Source organism: Lissotriton vulgaris, chromosome 7 (assembly GCF_964263255.1).
Source record: "Lissotriton vulgaris chromosome 7, aLisVul1.2, whole genome shotgun sequence".
NCBI classification, from domain to species: Eukaryota; Metazoa; Chordata; class Amphibia; order Caudata; family Salamandridae; genus Lissotriton; species Lissotriton vulgaris.
Window position 1 is genome coordinate 1,370,465,861 of NC_141695.1, and position 20,089 is coordinate 1,370,485,949.

The window sequence follows — 20,089 nt, forward strand, 5'->3', positions numbered from 1 at the left end:
AGCAACAACCTCCAGGGCCCCCCACAAAAGGAACTCCACACAAGGTATATATAAAAATAGTCTTTGTATTAAAAAGGACACATAGGAATACACACTTTACAAGGTGCCAGAGGGACTGGCAGGATTTACAAGGGACTATGTACAGGACAGGGCCAGGTGGCCGCTGCCAGGAATATGCACTTGGTGGAATTGGCATTAGAATATATCACAACTGGGAGCTTCATAGAACTAGCACTAGAACACAGGGTAACCAGGAGCTAGCATTAGAACACATAACAACCCAGAGCTTCCTAGAACTAGCAGTAGAACTCACTCTAACCAGAAGCAACCTACATGAGGCAATAGATATTCAGGAGGGAAGGAATGGCAAGGCACATAACACATCAGACGCACCTTCGGAGGCGCAACACATAAGAACTCTCAGGAAATCACATTTAACATTAGCCAATAACTTTCGACAGGCCAACTGGCCTTTCTGGGGCTAGGACGCCCAATTTCTCAATGTCAGGACAGGCTGCAGGTAGCCCAGAACACACCTACACGTGGCAGCTGCCCACGAAGTGCTGGGCAGCTGAGGGGCAAGGATGGGGCCAACACGTTGGAGCCTCACAGGCTCGGACAATTGTACCATGATGGAGCCTCTCAGGGCTCGGGGAAGGGAGGTGCAGACGGAGCCTCTCAGGGCTCGAGGAAGTGAGGTGCAGGCGGAGCCTATAAGGGCTCGAGGAAGTGAGTTGCAGGCGGAGCCTCTCAGGGCTCGAGGAAGGGAGGAGCAGCCGGAGCCTCTCAGGGCTAGAGGAAGGGAGGTGCAGGCGGAGCCTCTCAGGGCTCGAGGAACAACGATGTATGGCAGGAGGGGGCGGGCACCGGCAATGTGCCCTGACGCCCCCTCTCACTGAAATGGCCCCGGAGCCTCCACGTGGGCTCTGCTGAATCAAGGCCCCTGCTGATGGAGCGGTCCGCTAGCAATCGCGGCCGCTTGGCTCTTTAGCGGGAGGCCCCCACCCTTAGTCACTCACCGGCTCTGGTGGCGGCCGTTGGATGGGAGCTCCTGCTCCTCGGGACCCTCCATGTTTGCGGGCGGCCTTTCCTTTTCTCCCAGGGGCACCCTTTTGCTCGGGGACCTCCGGCCGGGCATTCGAGCTGCTTTCTTTCCTCTCTCGCGGGTCCCAGCCAATCCAAGCACGGCGCTGGCGCAGGGACCAATCCCAGCGCGGCGTGGCTCGTGACGTGGCGGACAGGCTGCTCGGGGATCGGGGAAGCTCGGGCTGGCGGCGGTGACGGGGAATAATCTCAGGAATGCCGGGTGGCACCGGTTTGTTACAAGAAGGGGTCCATAAGTCGAGGTGGGCACTCAATGGGGGAAAGAGAACAGAGCAGGGTCCCTGGGCAGGGTAGGCACCTGTCAGGGACGGTACGATCGGCAACAGCGGCGAGGCAGCCGCAAGGGGAAAATAAAGCGCTTCCCAAATGCTAGGTAGAAGAGAAAGCGCTTCCAGGCGCTAGGATATCAAAACAACCAGCAGAGTCTTGATAGGGTCCAGAACAGGAAGTGGAGCACAGCCGCTCCTGGGGAGGAAAGTCCATCAGAGGTCCAGGAGCAGGGCAGGGCCCAGGGAGGCAAGCCTTGCCCTGAGCCCAAGCAGCAGCCCCTGGTAGATTCAAGTTGGGAACAAGAACATTTTCAGAGTGTCACAGCACCCTTTTTATACACAACATCCTTTGTCTAAAGGGGCAGGCAGGGGGAGAACCAGCTAGAACTGGTTATGGGGGATTCTTTTCACTGGCCAGGCTAGGGACATCAGACGCACCCCAGGGGGTGGAGCCAGCATTGTGTGGGAAAAACCCAGCCTCATTCAGGACCCTCAAGCCAGACAGTCAATCCACAAGCAGGCCCTGGCTCACTCCTCCCCTCACATCAGCATGCTAAACACTCCATTCACCACCGAGGCAGACCCTCCCAGATTCTGGGAGCCAGGCTCACCAGCCAGCCTCAGCCAATCACACGCCAGACACACATTACACAAATATGCCAACTTCTAAAAGTGGCGCTTCTGCACTAGACACAATCATACCGCATATACCATTGCGCAGCATTCAATCTCACGAGTTCACACATACCAGACTCGACCCTGCACACCCTACGCATCGGAAACTACCAGGGACACATACATTCCCCATGCATTCCTATAGAAGGGCAGGTCTCTCTCTTCACACGCACTCAGAGTGGGAATCACCATCCCCAGGTTACATATAACAACAAAAACTTCAGATGTGAACCTGCCAGAAGGGCCAAGTCCAACATCTGTGTTCAGTATAAGGCAGGTTGATTTTAGCAGTAATGGAGGTAGTAAAATTGCTTTTTGTAGTGGGTCTTGTAGAACACAGAGAGTATCAGTTGGGGGTTGTCGGTGTAGGAGAGTATGTTAATGTTGTGTGATCTGATGAGGTCCGCCAGGGGGGTCATGCAGATGTTTAACGTCAGACTGAGAGATGATCCTTGTGTAGTACAATTTTAAAATAATGACTTGCACAGTGACAGTACTTTAGTGACAGGCTGGGAACTTGTGGCACTATAAATGTTCATCGCAGGGTAGTGGTAGAAGCACACCAAAAGCATATGAATTTCTTGGCCTCAGACCTCTATGGTGGCAGGTTGATTTTCTGTGTTCTTCCTGTGAGGAAGTAGCAGATCCAGTTAACGGGTGGGTCCTTGGATGCCCACTCCTTGTAGCGGCTCCCGGAGGGAATGATGCCGGGCAGTGACGCAGGGAGGGGGAGGGGCTGGGTGTGGGTAGTAAACTCCAGATTGTGGCCGAACGGAGGTAAGTACACAAATAAATAAATCAAACGAATATGGTTGCCCGAATATGGTTGCCAGAACATCGTTGCGCGATCTGCATTGCCAAATGCGATGCAGTGCGCGCAATGAAATGTGTTTTATTTATTTATTTGTATACTTACCTCCGTTATGAGGTATTTTTACAGATATGTAATACTTGTGGAATGGATTTTCTAATAAATGCCATTCAGATGGATGTCAATATTTGTCTTATCTTTTGAAAACATTAACTGTTATTTTTGCCCAACATCCAGAAGATGAATTCAAATGATGCAGTTAGAGATCTTGCAAAAAACGAACAATAATTCAACTAATAAATTAGTAAATGTATGGGCACAGGTAAGGCAAAAAAAGACTTCCATTATGCGGTATCAAACTAAAAGTTGTATTGTGTGTTGAAAACATATATAAACTAGCAACAGCGGTGGTTTCTGAGGAACAAGGCTGATATTGTCTAGTCAGGCTGAAAGTTTTTCTTATCTCTTTTTTTCCTGACTACATGCGGGGCCTGGGGAGCGAAGGGGAGAGAGGGAGAGTGCTACAAGCAAACATCTCTATGGCTTCTCCAAAAGGGGAGTATGGAGAGAGAGAACAGGAGCAGCTTGATGGGAATTCACCTCTTGTTTTTCTTTATCATTGATAACTTTATTTCGGTCAGATGTCCATAAAAGTGCACATAAAATACATCTGCACGGTCAATAATAAAAAAAAAAATAGTCATAAAATGTTAAGGCAGGATTAAACTATGGGTTATCAAGATACAAAGATAAAAACAATAGATACGGCAATTAACTTAAAAAAGTTTGTCTTCTATGCCACATGCTGAAGAGAAAACGGAAAAACCGCAAACACAATGGAAGAATGGGTGTCATAGGTCAATATCCTGCAGGCATCTGTAAAGTGCAAGAATCCCAAATTCTTACAAATAGGGATTAGCCAACATTTTCTAATTGCGGAGTAGGCAGGGCAAAAAAAAAATACATGTGTTACATTCTCATTTTTATAATTACATGCAGGGCAAACTTCATTGTTAGGATTTAACCATTTAGATGTAAAAGACCTAATTGGTAGAGTGCCATGCCTTCGCTGGAGATATAACTTTCGAGCAAACTGGGGTTCAATTTTGTCCAAGAATTCCTCAAGCTTAGATTCAGATTTGACTAAGAGGAATTCAGATGTCAACCTACCCAATGATGTAGAGCTCGATAGTATCTGAGCATTCAGCCTCCATATGTGTGAAAGAAGTTCCTTCTTTGATATCCCTGGGCAATAGGTCTCAAGGTTTTCCCACAGTCCCAAAAGGCCTAACCGGGTACTAACCGCACAAATGTGCTCAAGCCAAGGGATCTTTTTGTATATAAGAAGAGACAAAATCTCAGAAAATTCCGCTCTGAAGGCGGCCAGTTCAGGGACTGACCACAACCTCTTCCAGTACATAATTGGCCTTGCACTGATGATTTCTTCTATTGGGACCATGCCAAGATCAGGCGGTAACCCAACTAAATTTCTCGCAAAGGACTGCTCTACCTTTTTAAGGTTCATTGCCTGCTTGTGTCCCCAAAGTTCAGCCCCATCGATTGCTGCCATTCTAGCCTGGCAGCAGTATATTTCCAGGGCTGGGGACACCGGCCTAAAGGTTGACTCCCTGAAGACTTTGCTTATGCCTCCCGCAAGCTGGGATAGCTTAAGAGTGGACTTAGCAGTCTGCGCGTTCCAATCAAAATTCTCCGTTAAAGTAACACCCAGATAAACAAATGTTTTAACCCTTACAAGGGGAGTGCCATGTAAGACCGGATTTGGGCGTACCCGCTTCGGGGGATTAAAAATCATGAACTTAGTTTTTCCCAGATTGATTTCCAATCCCCGGAGCTCACAAAACTCCACAAAACCATCCAATGTTTTTTGAATGCCCGATGATGTTCTAGACAACAACAGAGTGCCGTCTGCGAACATCAGAGCGGGCACTCTTCCTGTGGCCAACTTAGGGGCATCGTTGTTGACCACACCATTCAGATGTTCCACAAGGCCATTAATAGAGAGGCTAAATAGTGTGGGTGCCAACACGCACCCTTGGCGAACTCCTTTTTGAACAGGAAATTGATCTGTGAGTTCGCCATGCCTACCACACCTGACCTGGGCAAAGTTTTTTACATGAAGCCTAGATAGTACACTTAGTAAATATGGCGGGAGTCCCAGATCTGCCAGCACCTTCCATAATTTACCACGCGGGACCAGATCAAAAGCCGCCCGCAGGTCCAGAAACACAAGATAGAGGCTGCCACCCTCTACCTTTGCTGTTTTCCAGTACAGAACCTGCAGGCGAAATATCTGGTCTAAGGTAGATGTACCAGCCCTAAAGCCTGCCTGGAGTATAGAAAGGATCCCTTTCTCTTCAATCCATCCAAGAATCCTGTCAAGGATGACCCTCCCCATCAGCTTTTGAGATGTGTCAATTAAACTGATGGGTCTTTAATTAGAGGGGGGTTAACGGGCAGCCCTTTTTTAAAATAGGAACAATTTCTGCTCCTAACCAGGTAGGGGGCAGGTTGTCTCCCTGCAGAATACCATTAAATAAAACAACCAAATAAGGGGCCCAGATTTTAGGTTGTGCCCTAAACAAATCCCCGGGCAGTCTATCCAATCCCGGAGCCTTTTTAGGGAGCAATTTACCTATGGCCATCTCAACCTCTATCAAGGTGAAGGGCTCGATTAGGGCGAGGAGCGTAGGGGCTTCAATCAACCATCCACGCTCCTCAGCCCCATCGACGCCCTGCGGTTGTTGGGGTTCAAGGGTACTAGCAGGCGAGGCATCATACTCAGGGGTACCATATAAAGCAGCAAAGTGACTTTCCCAAATTGAAGGAGCAATGTTGGGAGCGAGCGCCTGCGTTTGCCCACTAAGTCCAGTTGTGACAATGGACCAAAATAGTTTTGAATCTTTACACCTAAGTGCAGATCCCAACTCCTCCCACTTTGTGACTTCCCACTCCCTTTTAGCCTCACAGATTGCCTTTTTATATGTTGTGCGATGCGCCTTAATGGCCTCACTATCATTGGTTTTGAGTGCTGTAAGCAAGGCCTTTTTGGCCTTCCGACAGGGGGTGTTAAACCATCGAGAGATCTTGATCAGGGGGTGGTTTGCCCTTCTAACAGGATACAGGATATCTTTTATTAAGGCAACCAGTTGTTTATGTATCTCAGTTGCCCTGCCCAAATGCCCGGATTTCCCCATCTCTTCGATGAGCGGAATAATGGTCTCATATAGTTCAGCGAGTTTAGTGGTCGACGCTTGTAAATCAGGCCATTTAACCCTTCGCCTACAATTTGTTATTATTAGTGGCACAATTGCACTGTGCTCAACCGGAGTTGGAACTTTCAGACCAAAACTCCCCGGTTTAAGGGACAAAACTAGGGCGTTATGATCGCTATCAAACCTTTCAATGACCCTAAAATCGTACAGCCTATCCCAATGCCTAGCTTCAATAAAAATATAATCGATTATTGAGGTCTGATTTAATCAATTAAACGTAGCTCTCCCTGGTCTATCAGGCTCCACCCTCCCATTGCATGCTCTTAATGATGTAGCTAGCGCAAATGACTGTAATTGCAAAACAAGGGAGGTCCATACCTTGACCTGAGGGGTCAGTGGCTCTGGGATAGCCCAAAGCAAATCCACTTCGTCCGGGTCACCAAGATTCGGGTCCATAAGGCGTTCAAAGTGACAATTAAAAACTCCGCCCAAGAATAATATGGTGGAGGAGTCAATTGAATCCATGAGGGTTATCAACTTTTCTATAACTTCTGACTCAAGACCCCGCCTAACTGGCCTTGAGTATACATTAATCAAGGCAATATTTGGCCCATTGGACAAGGTCAGCAAAACACACTGGACATCCAATGAGTTAATTGGGATTGATGTTGCCTTGACTCCCAGATGCGTGCCAACCCATATAGACAACCCACCCGAGGGCCTACCCCTATCACCCATACTTTTCTTTATCAACTGTTTTTGCTCTCAGAGGGAGAGGATTTGGTGTAGCAATCAAAGCTGTCAACTCAGAAGCTGGGGATCCGTGTTCAAGTCTTGGCATGGGCTCCTATGATTCTTGGCAAATCACATAATTTCCCCCATGCCCCTGGAGATCGCTATATAAATGTACTAATGTAATTTAAATTAAAGAGACAAAACCCAGCAGCAATTTCGGAGGGGTGGCAGGACGGGCAAGCAGTGTGTTGGAGGGAAGAGGGGTGGGGAAACGGGGCAGGGAGATTTAGTGATGGCGCTGTGTTGTATGGTTATTTCTCTATCCTCTTTCTTCCCCTGCTCTCTAGTCTGACTGTGTGGAATGTTGTACATGTCATAGAATGTTGGATGGGTGAACAGATTCAGTTGGTGACTGAAGGCTGAGCTGCCAGGAGGACAGCTCCAGGTGGGGCGTATTTACAGAGATACGTACTGGCCTACTTTCCATCCTGTCTTCAAGATCATACCTCTGTAAACTTGTATTACAATAAATACTTTCTTGAAACCTACCACCTCTGGACCCTCATATCATTGTAACACGCTGCAAATTAAGTGGCAATTTAATTTAAATTAAACAAACGAAAAAACGGGCAGCGACCTCAAAGGGGTGGTGGGAGTGGGCAAGTAGTGTTGTGCGAGGAGTTAGGGGTGTGAGGACAGTACAGTGAGATTGAGTAACGGCATGACGACCAAAGTTTCATGCACAAAGTAAACAAAGCAGAGGCAGGCCAATAAAAAAGAAAAGAGTGCTCTGCAAGTATCCTAAAAAACCATGAAGAGTAAAAGCACATGTATCACGGGCAATCCTCATGGGAGGTAACAAAAGTAGACAAGGAGGGACTACTTAGCATATTAGCCAAAGAAAAGTAGGCATGTAGGAACAACAGTAAAAGGAGCCAATTAAACAGAGAAAAGTAAATAAAAGTATATATGAAAATAGTATTTATGTATTAGTTGTGGTTTCTTTTATTCCCTAGTGTTTCAAATGTCTTCCAGAACTTGCAACGTTATTTACTTTAAAAGAAAATTTTGTATACTGACATCTAGTTCAATAAACATTGTTTGTATTATTTGATTTAACGTTTCATCTGGCATTTCTGCCTTTTCTAAATGCTGGAAACAGCAAGTGCTACTCAGGTGCCCAACACCCACTTCTGCAGATTCCAGGACACACACACCTTACATGTTGTGTGCTGGGCTTCGATGGAGATAGGGACGGAACTAAATAATAGTATTATGCAAAGCATTTTGAACGTCATCCATCAGCTGAAGCTTTTAAAAAAGCCTGTGAACTGTATTCCTCGGTGCAATGGGGCCAAAGACATGGCTAAAAATGGCAAAATAATCTGCTAATATTTCCTTGGGCTTTCTCTTTCAAATAAGTTCATTGCAAAATATAAAACACACAGATTAAATAAAAAATACATTTTGAGTGAAAGTAAACAGTGGGAAATGCATTATTTTATGAAAGCCTTGTTGGTTAATGTGATCACTGCAGATGTCTATGTGTCTAACGAGACAGTCGCTAAACTGAACCCTGGTTTGTGAATAAACAACAGGTTAAAGTCAAATAGTGTTTATTCGACACCATAGTTGAAATGAAATTTAAAAAAATTAAAAGAATAGTGTCATCGTACACATGGATGGGTCAAGTTGTTCAAACCCAATCGATCAAGTTGTACAAACCAAATGCATTTCGGGCGGACCCTTCATCAGGGGCGGTTAGATCGCCACAGTGACGCTAACGGTGTTTCCCGTACGCTGTGGTAACTATGGTGTAGAATAAACACTATATGACCTTAACCTATTGTTTATCTGTTGAATAACATTGAATCAATCTCCAAGAGTTTGACTGTGCAATCAGGGGACGTTACCCGGCAATACCCTGGTCGCACGCAGAATTTCAACTTAAATTACTCAACTGCAGTTTATGCTTTTGGTGTGTTGCTACCACTACGCTGTGATGCACATTTATAGTGCCACGAGTTCCCAGCCTGTCACTAAAGTACTGTGACTGTGCAAGTCATTATTTTAAAATTGTACTACACACAGTATAAGGCTGCAACAAAATGTGCAGAGCTTAAGATGCTACAAGTGTGTTAAAATATATATTTTTACTAATGCAAAACCAAACTGTACCTAGGACAAAGTTCTTTTTATTAGTTAACATTAGATGAACACACTTCCGAGCTCAGCTGAGAGCACCCTTGCATTACTTCTGAAAAATAATACAGTTTAGTTACCAAAGAGACGCAAATGACTCTATCAATTACATAACATACTGGCTCTCAAGCAGCCTTTAACTTATCTAATTAACCAATCGCACACATATACATTTCTTTCAGGTAGCAAACATACTGGTGAGAAGAACTGTTTCTTCTTTTTCTGTCTGCCTCTCCCTAGTCTCCACAACATAGTAGACCCCTGTCCTTCTCTTTCAACCAGCGGCACAGGAGGTTCTGTATTACCTATTCATGAGCAGTTGTTTTTTTTATTTAAAAAAAAGTAGGGTAACTGCTATTGTAAAATTTAAAATGTGGGATTTTGGGTGCATTATATGGTATGGCTGTGCAGCCTTACCTTGTTATACACTCCAATCAATCAATCAATAAACGTTTTTGTTTTAAAAACCACAAAAGTTACACAAGTACAATACATAAAAACAGTAAGTGATTGACACAATTTAAAAAAGATCAGTACCGCACAGTAAATCAGCTAAAAGCATATCTAACTAAACAGCCTCTACATATCCATACAGTGACCTGATTTCACAGATGCTTTTAAAAACCCTACTATAAAAGAAATACAATCATCCTTCAACAATTGGAGATACACAAGGGCTGGTCTAATTTATTTAAAGTTCATCTTTTTTAAAATGGGAACTAAAAAATGCCTACCGGGGACTTCATACAGTTTACAAAGGAACATAAACTGCAGCAAATCCTGCGCAGACTTTCAGTCAGAGCCGCAGGGAGCTAGCACTTGACTTCTGTTAACCCCCTTAGGTCTTGCTAGCAGAAGGTGGAAAAGATTCATCCAAAACCTAGTTAAAAGGAATTTCTCATGTGTTGTCAGAGGCCCCATGAAATAGGGTTCCGTCAATGGCGATGATTTGAGCATTAAATATGTCCGGACACTAGGTTTCCGGACCTCCTCTACTTCCCGATCTACTAGCCTTCGGCTCAAGAAGGCTGTCTTGGTTAATTCCACATCATTTCTTGCAATGGCATCTGGGTTGGAAAATAAAACACCCCGCCCAATCCATTTGAACCCTCTTTTGATGTATGTAATCCAGGGGATACGAGCCATATTATCTAGGGTCATACATTCTCTTATAATCAAATGGGTGAGGATTAGATCTTCGTTCAACCAACACTTTAACCAGAAAATCAAGGGACGCAGGGCAAGAGCGTCACTTAGGTAGGAGACCCTCAATTCCATGTGGACCACCAAATTCGAGGATCCATGCGGAACACATAGTAGTCATTTCAAAAAATCATTGTCCACTACCTGGAAGGAATCGTAGCAGCGTAACCCCAGATTTCACTACCATATGTCGCTACGGCTAAGCTTTTTGCTTGATACACTTGAAGCATAGCTCCTGTCGGTTTCTTCCCTACTTTAGAGTCAAATGGCATTGACCCGAGCCAGATCCTCTTTTTTCGCCGGAATTAGGGGGCCCCATTTCAGTTTATCGCAAATAAAACCCCTCAATAGGAAAAAACATTTGTGCGGGGGATATTACCATCGTCAACACTGAACTGAAAACTCTTTTTCATTTGTTTCCCCTTTTTCATATCATAAGACTTCGAATTATTAATAGCCAAGTCCTGTTTTGTCATAAATCTCGAGAATACGGTTAAAAGGGTTTGTAAACCCATTTCAGTCCTAGATATTAAGGCAGCGTCATCCGCATAGAGCAGGACTGGAATGCCCCGCCGTCCTACACAGGGAAAATCAGCTCCTGTTGCCCTCAGTACCCTATCTAATTCATTATTATAAAAATTGAATAAAACAGGTGCCAAGATGCAGCCTTGCCGGACTCCCTTCTTAATCTCAAAGTCCCTTGTGACCTGCAGATCTTGTGAGAACCTGACATTAGCTTTAGTCGATGTATGCAGGTCCTCAAGAAAATTGGCAATTCTATTTTCCACCCCCATTGCCCTCAAGGACTGCCACAGCTTGACCCTGTTTACATAGTCAAAAGCAGATGACAAGTCAGTGAATGCAAGGTGGATGGTTCCGGGTCGGGCAACAGTGTATTTGGATAGATTAAGACACTGAGCAATAGTGGAGCGTCCCGGCCGGAAACCATGCTGGACGTCTGACATAATCTTATGCTCCTCTGCCCAAGTTGATAATCTCTGTAAGAGGACACGTCCTACCACTTTGACCACTGAGTCAATAAGCAAGATTGGTCTGTAGCAGTGGGTACTGTTTCTATTGCCCTTTTTGAAAACAGGGACTCTGGTCGAAGAAGCCCAAGACTGAGGACAGCCATTCTTTGCCACAGCATTAAATACTGACTCTAGTATCGGGGACCAAAACGAGGGGTCCTACTTAAATAGGTCCGGGGGGATACCATCTGGGCCTGGAGTTTTGTTAATAGATAGCCCTATAATACCTTCCAGGATCTCACCCCTTTCAAAATTTATCACCGAGTCCTTCCTGTCCTGGGATTCTCTCGATTAGGCTCAAGAGGGAAGTCAAACATAGATTTAAAATAAAGTACCCACTCTGCCTCTGTAATGTGTGAAACAAGGCCCCTCTTCTTTATCAAACAGGAGCCCATTCACAACACTCCAGAACCTTGAACTGTTCCTAAGAGTGCTAGAGTCAATCAGCTCCTATCAGGCATCTTCCTTCAGGGCTCCCTTCCATTTAGCCATGGCTGACTTATATTCCTTACGATAGGCACGGACCTCATTCTTGGTTTAGCTGACAAAGCTTCCCTCAACATCTTAGCTGCTTTTGAGCAGTGGGAATCAAACCATCTGGGGCCATGTGAGGCGTTTCCTCTGGCTGGAGCACATAACAATTTGCCCACTGTTTGCAGTATTGACTCATATGCACCAAGAATCTCGTTAGGAGTGGACATCTCTGATATACATAGTGTCAATTCATGAGCACAAGATGTTTTCACCTTATTATAGAATCTGTCTGGGGACACCTGGGACCATTTTAGTCTACGCTTCCCGTCCGTCGGTCTTAGAGCACCCCTGTTTGGAGCATCCCCAATTTTTGCTGATAGTGGGCCCATCATGTGAACTGTTAAAGGATTGTGGTCACTATATTCACTCTCCCCAATATTAAAACCATTGAAAGAGGATTGGAAAGAAGAAGAAATTAAAATAAAATCAATAAATGATTCCCTACCTTGACCTTTAAACATTGGCACAGAAAACCTAGTATGCGGGTCAGTTAAGGACATCGTAACCACCACATCTAATTCATTTAGCATGTTGTTTAACAGTTCCGCTTGAGAGTGATATTCAAAATGAAAACCCAACATGCGGGGGCAACCCAACTCCGAAATACAGGATGTTGATGGATTACCACAGGAGTGTATGTTAAAATCACCAGAAACCAGAAGGTTATGAAAGCTAGGGTCCATGAATTGTTTTATAGTCACTCCAAGAATAGTAATATTGTAAGTCTCTTCGAACAAGCCACTGAATTATAAAAAAAGACAATTCCCCATCTGTTATCCCCCCTTTTGGCTGACAGTGCCAGAATTCCTGGGTGTGTGGTTGGCATCACCTGCAATCTATAATCAACAGCCACGGAGATATATATATAACTAGACCACCCTTTGATCTTCCACTCACCCAAGGAGTGACTGGGACAAAGAAGGCCTTATAACCTTCGAGAAATAGATTGCAGTCTACTGACCACGTCTCTTGGAGGCTATTTACAGTGTATTGCTTCAGATAACGTACCCAACGTGGATCTTGGAGCTTATTGGCCAACCCTGCAATATTCCAAGATAGGAAATTGTTAGGCCTCACAACCGGGTACCTCACAGCTGCCACCCCTGGAGACTGGGGAAGTGTAACAGGCTCTGGTCCAGGAGGTATAGGGACCCTCAGTCAATCACAATTCTCCAAGCCAGATAAATCTGCAAATCTGTTCTCTAACTTCAGTGTGTGGGCGGTACCAAACTGTCTATCTGATTCAAAAGCTGGGTAAGCCATAGAAATAGGCTGTTGTCTGGGAGCTAGTTTGTTTGATCAACCTCCTCGATGAGGTACCCTGTGACCATTTTCAGACGTTTCCCTGTGAGGGACTGGCTTGTAAAAATAGCCCAGAGGTAAAGCCTTGTGCCAGAACCTTTTAAGAGAGTGAGGCTAGTGTCCTTGACAAGATATGGCCAGCAGTGAAGGGGTTATCAAAATTTACGATAACGTAATCACCTGTGCCCAGTTTGTGTGAGCTCCCAATCCAGCTAACCCTGCACGCCATAAGAATGTTTTTACATACACAGGGGCCCAGGGTGGTGTTGTGTGTAAACCAATGATTTAATTTATTAATCAACTGCCCATAATCTTCATTCGCACCACTGGGGAGAGCGGGTACACTCTCCAAAACCACTACATATGCGGTAGATTCGGGTGGGAGGTCGATGATTGGAAGACTCGTTAACAGAGGGTCCCTACCCTCTAGCCTCCTTTCTCTGTGAGGCACGGGGGACCCCGCTCTTACAGAAGGCTGGTGTGTAATTACCAGTGTATCTACACTACTGGGCCTGATGCTTTTAAGACTATTCTTGTCTAGCACCTCACTATTTACTGCCGGCCTCACAGTAGGCCCAGCCCCTGCTCCTTTACACCTAGCTCTTTTACCCCCATGGGTGTGTCGTCTTTGTTTGTAGATGTACTAACTGCTGGGATAACCGGCGGATTGCAACTGATCACCCCTTCTAGTTTAGCCAACCTAGCTTCTACTGCGCTTTTTTTTTAAAACATAGGATCTGGTAAGGTGGATAGCATAGTTTCAAGCCTTCCCCAGAAATTCCCCTCCTGGGTGCTATCAAATAGATGCCCTGCCGTAGTCTGATTCATGGAAGTGGGGTTTCCCTCTTTACATGCACTTGTTGAAGGGACAGAAAATACTTTCCCACCAGATGTGCCCTGTGCAGATTTATTCGATTTTGTACAACCCGGCCCTTTCTTTTTATAGAAGGGGATTTGTTGTTACAATTTGATTTCAGTTTTGCTTTCTGCCCTCTAGTTGTGGCTTTTGATTTCACTGGGGTAGGTTCTTGCTCCAAAGATGAGCAGGAAACAGAGTTCATCACTGTGGCTGGGGCAGCAGGTGAGGACGTACTCAACCGGGATGGAGATACATCCTTGTTGAGAACTGCCACGGAGTCAGGGTATGCGGGGGTTAGGGAAAGTCTGCCTTGTGGGAAGTGGGGCTCAAGGGATAACCTTCATTCAATCAATTTTATTTCATGAATGAGGGCAGATTCTGCCCTCAATATGAAGGCATCTAAAGTTCCAGCCATACTTTTCCCCTGGTTTGGTTTCCGCTTGTTCATATTTGACAACCTCTGGTCACACCGAGTTAATTACACAGGTCCCTAATGAAGTGCAAATCCGCTTGTAAAGGCAAAATGCCTTGTGCAATGTACAATGTGCAAAATACAGGCCAGTGCTAGGACAGAAATTACTTAAAAAACAAATGTAAAAACTCCTCAAGACCTTATTATTATACTTAAAAGTGCTAAGTGCATATACAATAATTAGCAGCAACATCAATAAAACAATTAGTCAGTATGATAACACTAAAATGCAAAGTGCGGTACAGGATCTTGGCTCATAGGACAAAGTCTTAGGCCCATATATCTAAAAGGGCCAGGTTTAATGTAAAAAAGTTTAATCACGCCTTGCGCATCAGAGCAAAGTACGTTGGGGATATGCAAATAACAACACAGCACCTTTGCTACCAGCCAGCTAGAGTGACAGTAACACCAAAAAGCCAACAGTACCTGCAAGCAGATTCGAAAGCCTGCACAGAAACCCAAGGCGGCAGATGAAAGGGGAATGTCCCTGCCTCTTCCTGGCAATGATGGACGATGACGGGCTCGCCCTTGGCCCGGGCTTTGCCCACGCGCGTCGCGCGCTGTGGGAGGGCCGCTCTCTATTTAACACGCCTCCTGGCGCAGCGATGACGCCCACTGCAGGCGTCTGGCAATGCCTGCTGGGGCTTGTAGTCTTGCGAGCGGGCCGTTTCCCTCACGGCTAATCAGGAAGGAGAGGAGGAAGAAGAGGTGGCTGGAGAGGTGGCAAGTGGCATAAGCTGTTCCCCTCACGACTGGTCAAAAAGGAGAGCTGGTAAGTAACAGGAGCAGATTCCCTCACGGCGGGCCTGCAACAGCTGAGCGTGTCCCGTGCTGTGGGAGGGCCTCTCTCTAATTAACGCGCCTCCTGGTGCAGCGATGACACCCTCAGCAGCGTCTGGCAATGCCTGCTGGGGCTTGTAGTCCTGCGAGTGGGCCATTTCCCTCACAGCTAATCAGGAAGGGGAGGTGGCTGGAGAGGTGGCAAGTGACATAAGCCGTTCCCCTCACGGCTGGTCAAAAAGGAGAGCAGGTAAGTAACAGGAGCCGTTCCCCTCACGAGCGTAATACACTCACAAAATCTGTCTTGGGTCTAGTGAGGCTTGTATGTAAAACCTTAAGCTGCTCCCTGGGTAGCTGTGGGTTTGAGAAGCAAGGCTTAAAAAAGGAACTAGTGTAAATCACCTAACAGTAAAATAAGAAAGCCACACAACACAAAAGAAATCAGACACCACTGAATAAAAATAGATCACATTTTAATGAATTTTTAGAGAACTAGAGGAACAAAATCCACTGGAGGGTTCTGGGGATTCTGTTTTTTTTAGAGAAAACTTAAATCTTATTATAACAGCAAACAAGCATTAGAAACTGTAAAGTTTGTAAACTTTTGAAAAGTTTGTAAGAGTTGTGTTCGGCTACTCCAGCCCGCCTTGGGCAACCAAATCTGACAGGATAAAAGTCTAGGGTGCCAATGAGGATTATTTGTATAGTTACCTGGCCACCAAAGAGTTTTGTAGTTGAGTTCCAAAACTTGCAACTCGACCTCCATGCAATTCAATGGAGTGGTCCTGATGCTGCGGATGCAGGAGATTGACTATGCTCAATGATGTTCTGTGTGCTGTGCGGTCGATGGGGTGCCTTTGCATTTATTCTTTGGTCCACGGGTCATGTGAGGCAACTTAGCCCACAGAAGTTGGGGACTCTCAAAGTCCTCTTTGAGATAGTAGAAGACCAGTTGCGGCTGCGGCTGGCCAACCGGTCTCCAATCACAGCAGTCCCAGCGATATCCCTTGGTGGAGGCTCGTGTCCCTTTAGAACATCCAATCTGGACTCAGATGACACTCCTGGGCATAGCTGACTCGGGTGCAACATATGGTCATCGGGGATCAGTCTCTTGGGGTGCCCAGCGGCAGTCTTTTGGGGCACCCAGAGTTATCAGGGAAGATTCTTCCAAAGTGGCAACTGACGCACTGAACTGGGCTACTTCAGCTTTGCTGACCCTGGTGCTAGTTCCAGGGGGCCAGCCAACTGACCCTTGGAGTCACTTCTTTGGTCTGAGTCATGAATTGCTTTGAAGCCAGTAGCCGCAGGCACAGTCCTCTCTTCATTAGCCCAAGGTGTGGCAGGTGCAGTCCAGCAGATGGTGCAGCCTTTCTTTGCCAAGTCTAGGGGTCAGCAGGCAGTCCTTCTTAGGTCCTCATTCCAGTCCCAATGTAATCTGAGGTTCAGGGTGCAAGGGGTGCCATATTTATGTCCAGAAAGTGCCCTAGGGAAATGATGTGGCCACTAGCCAATGGGTTACCAGGCCCAATTCCTCTTGGTGATAACTTTCTGGCTATGTGTGGCATCTAGCAATCCCAGAGAGCACTATTTTGCCCACTCACAAGAAGTCTGAACACTTCCATGGATGTTAGGGTTCGGTAGCCCACCCTTGAGGTGTAGCTGCCTGTGGGTTACACGCCCAAGGGAAAACCAGTTTGGGCACTGGTTTCACCTATCGGTTCTCGCTGCCAGCCTGACTACCTGAACAAAGGGCAGCCCCTCAGGAGTGTGATCGCCATTTGCCCATCAAAGGCAGCTACACCGTTGAAGCTTGACTTTTGGGTGACCACCCTGAGTGGCTTCCTGCAAAGGGAAGGTGACGCCTCGCCCTGTATCAGGCTGCTATTGTTCCTAAACCTGAGAGTCATTCACAGAGCGGCGGGTCCTCCATTAGAGCGGAGGAGTGCCAATCCACCACCACTCTCAAATAAAAAAATATTAAAATGGGTTTAAACCCTTGTTAACATTGTTTTATTTTAATCTCCTGGACCTGCCCCCAGGACTCTGATGAGTCTTGGGGGCAGGTCAAAGGGATGACACTGCTGGTGAGGGAGTGGCAGTGCACTCCCTTCACTGCGCATGAGGGGTTGACCAGCCGTCTCGGGTCGGCCAAACCCCTGCTGGAGAGAACAAACACAGGCTCCCAGTCAGAGATGGCGTCAGCATTTGGTATGTTTTTTTTTATCCCTTAACACGCCCCACCCTCTTCCCCTCACCACCTCCCTCCAACCCTCCTCCAGCCTGCCACTTTGACAGGGGACAGACCACTATTGCATTCTAACTACTCCCCAGGAGGGCAGAAAAACATCTGGCCAGCGATTGTGTGAGGCCACTGGACAAACTGGGTCACAGAATGGCAATTACTAAAAGTTGCATTTCTTTAATAGTGACATTAAATTCAACTTGGAAATCAAGTCAGGATTAATTCCATAATTCAATTCAATTCAAAATAACGTTATTTGGATGACATTTTGTCCATAAATGTGACAAAAATACAGCATATAAGAACATTTCTGGAAAGTTAAAAAGACAAATATCAAGACAATAAATATGACAGATATGACAAAATATAGCAGCAGAGTTTAGCACAACAAAGTGCCAAGGGCCCTTTCAGCATGATTTAAGAATGAGAATACGTGTAAACAAATGTCTGCACCAGATTATTGCAGAACCAGTAAAAATGCAGCTCTAAACTGCCTAATATTGTAGTACTTCTTTTTAAACAGAGGAATAAAAAACAACCTAGTATGAAAATCATATCATTTACAAAATAACATAAAATGTATCATTGTTTGACCTGCTTTGACCATTACTTGGGCATGGAACAGCAGCAAGATTTTACTGAAAGCCAAGCAGGAAACATAATAAATATTTAACACTAACAGCTTTAAACCTAAATACCAAAGAGCGCTCCCATCGCCGACATGACTGCGACAGGTAAATAGGTTGTTGGGAAATAAATCTTCCAACCCACCTCAGAGCATCACAAGGAAAGCACAGACACAAGGCAGGCTTCCAAACAGAGGAAATGTATTTGCAGCCTTCTTCTTTTATTGGCATGCAAAGGCAGAAGGCAGACGCACATCCCAGTGTCACTTCTTGGAACAAGCTTCTTCTTCCCCTTTCTGACGTTCAGGGGAGCTTATATTAGTAAAAAACATCTGTCACCAATAAAACCCTCGGATGTGGACAAGGTCATATACGGGTATATATACAAATAGAATTGTCATGCAAGCACAAGACATAGAGCAAAATATACCTATCTTTCATGCATGTTGTGGAACAGATCTATAAAACACCAAGGTCAAAAATTCTAGTAAACGGCAGTCTTACTGAAAATGTGAATATAGAAAGAGGAACAAGGCAGGGGTGTCCCCTCTCCCCCCTGCTATTCAATCTATATATTGAACCGTTGGCGAACAAATTAAGAAACACTGAAGAGATTACCCCCTTTAAATATCAGAGATGGGAAAAAAAATCGCATTATACGCAGACGACTTAATGATTTTCACGGACGACTAAATCAACTCTAAAACACATATAGAAGAAATCATAAGTGAGTTTGGGAAAATTTCAGGTTATTTGGTAAACCACTCAAAAACCGAGATCATGACATGGAATACACAATTTCAAAGTACAAATATCAAAAAGGAAATAAAATATTTAGGGATCCTAGTGAATCAGGAATTGGACAAAATAACACAACGCAACTTGAACAAAGTAACAGGAGAGGTAAAAAAATTACTCGAAGTATGGTCCAGCTTACCATTAAGCCTGATAGGCAGGTCGAATATCATAAAAATGTCAATATTACCAAAATATACCTTCCTTTTTAATACCATCCCACTAGAATTTGGTAAATCCCTTCTAAAAAAAACCCAGGGAGATATTACTAACTTTATATGGGCCTCAAAGGGAATCAGGATCTCTTGGAAGAAACTCAGGAGAGGAAAACAAGACGGAGGACTATCAAGCCCAGATTTGGTGGAGTACTATAAGGCGTTTCAGTTTAAAAATACACGGACCCTATTAAAAAGTCATCAACACTATCCGAAATATTTACAAGCAATGACAGACAGAGAAGATCACTTTTTATTCAAATTTGGCCATCCAAGTACTTTAAAAAAATTAAATTGAAGACCTTGAGAGATGCAGCTAAACTGTGGGTACAAATAAGAACAAATTTGAGAATTCAATACTATAGTATAATGGCCCCAATATGGGCCTCACCGGGTACACCAGAATGTCTAAAAGATGCAATGGCAATTTCTCTAAAACAAGCCAACATTAACTATTGGGGACAATTATTAAAAGACTCAACTTTGATCACATGGGAGAAATTCCAATCTGTCACAAATGGATCTGTGTCCAAATTTAAATACTACCAAATATCAAGGTGGCGAAAACCATCCCTACTAACAACCAAGAGGACGGAAAGTTGGAAAAAGAAATGGTAGAACTCCTAACAATAACTAAGGAAGTGGCAAAGTGGTACTGGGCGTTTATAAATGCAGTCGAGCGAGACAAGAGGATGGAAGACCAAATCTGGGGGAGAGAAACACAATTAGATAACCTAGATATAATCTGGGAAAGATCTGTGGAAAAATGGTGGTCGACTCTAAAATCTGCTGCATTAAAAAGAAACCATCTATATACAATACATCGCGCATATTGGACCCCGAAAAAACTGTCCAAATTCAAAAATGCAGGCGTAAAAAAGTGCCCAAAGTGTGGGGAAGTAAATGCAGACGACTTCCACATGTTCAGAAACTGCCCCCTGCTAGAAGAATTCTGGAATGAAGTGGGTAAAATGAGGAAAATGAAATTTTACATGGCCAAT